This window comes from Phyllostomus hastatus, unplaced genomic scaffold (assembly GCF_019186645.2).
Source record: "Phyllostomus hastatus isolate PE091 unplaced genomic scaffold, TTU_PhHast_1.1 phas_contig_37, whole genome shotgun sequence".
NCBI lineage: Eukaryota > Metazoa > Chordata > Mammalia > Chiroptera > Phyllostomidae > Phyllostomus > Phyllostomus hastatus.
The window spans coordinates 4,954,019-4,955,667 of NW_025333867.1; the positions used below are offsets into that span (position 1 = coordinate 4,954,019).

Sequence of the window (1,649 nt, forward strand, 5' to 3'; positions counted from 1 at the left end):
TATTTTCCAATAAAAATTACAACAGATTCTCTAAATGATAATATGGAAACAAAAGATTGCTTAACTGATTTTAATGACATGACATATAATGCGTACAGTTGATATAATTGTTTTATAAAATATATAGATGAACACTATCTTCTTGCAAAAATATAAACAAGGCATGTGAAAATAGGCATTTCTTTTAAATAAATGAAATTTTTTAAAAAGAAACTTTGTTCATCATTTGAAGAAGGGAAATTATTATTTAAACAACATTTAAGTTTATTAAAAATTTTTTTTAAAGTACTACAGAGTGTTTAGCTTTCATCATCTTCAAGATTATGTAACTTCCAAATTTTGCATATTAACTGAACGTTCAGATCTACTAACATCTGCTGGAGTCCACTCTGGATTCTAAGGTGTCAATTTCTTGTTGCAAATTTTTCTTTTCTTCTCCCAACATTTCTTGTGTGTCTTTTTGAGAATGGCTAATGAAAACTTCACCAGTTTGATAAGGTATCATCACAAGTTGTCATCTGCAAGCCTGATGTCCTCGAAAGCATCTTCTAAATTTTGCAGTTGTTTCTTTTTTATGTCTATTTCTTCCTTCAGCACTGTGATTCTACCTGCAGTCTGTGCAAATTTGCTTATCTTTTGTTGATCTTCAAATGCAACATTGACATCTCTTGCAGCTTCCTTCTTCGTGGTGACCACCATCTTAGTCAAATGACTTTTAAGAAAGACAATTCAGTGGAGAAAGAACAGCATCTCCAACAAGTGATGCTGGAAAACTTAGACACCCATATACAAAATAAACCAAAAAATAAAACTTGATCCATTCATTGCAACACACAAGAATTAATTAAAAGTGTTACATGGACCTAAGTGTAAAACCTATAAATATAAAAAACACTGGAAGTAAACATAAAAGACAATCTTTGTTATCTTGGGTAAACAATGATTTCTTAAACACAGCATTAATAGCACAACCTCCCCAAAGAAAACAAATAATATATTAATCCTTATTAAAATTAAGAAATGCATTTATTTGGAGGACACTATTGTCACTTTTTGGAAAAATATATTGCAAATCGCATATTTAAAAAATATTTAAATCTGAATATGGAAGGAACACTCAAAATACAAGAATAACAAAACAAGCAACCTAATTAATAATGGATAAAAAAATTGTACAGATAGTTTACCAAAATATATATGGATGGCAAATAAGTATATGAAAAGATGCTCGATATCATTAACCATTAGGGGAAAGTAAAGTAAGCAATGAGAATCCACTGCACCACTGGAACGACTCCAATCAAAACGACTGACAAGAGGGTTGGTGGACATGCCAGAAAACTGAACTCTGGTGTGCTGCTGCTGGGGTTTGAAATGGGAAGTGGTTGGCAGTTTAAGAAAAAAATTAAACATTCATTTACCTTAAGTGCCAGACATTCCACCAAGAGAAACGAAAGTGTATGTTAACACCAAGACTTTTACACAAATATTCGTAGCAACTCTCTGTAATAGGTACAAACTGTAAACAACCCAAATATCCATCACCAGGTGAGTAAATAAACAATTTGTGGTATATCCTTATAGTGGAATACTACTTGACAATAAAAGGAACAACTATTGATTGATGAAACAAGAGTGGTGATATCAGA

At 31.4% G+C, this 1,649-nt stretch overlaps 1 pseudogene; it reads right to left on the reverse strand.

Moving 5' to 3' along the window:
• Positions 1-299: 299 nt before the first annotated feature.
• LOC123820734 lies at positions 300-699 on the reverse strand (annotated as a pseudogene).
• Between the last annotated feature and the right edge of the window lie 950 nt (positions 700-1,649).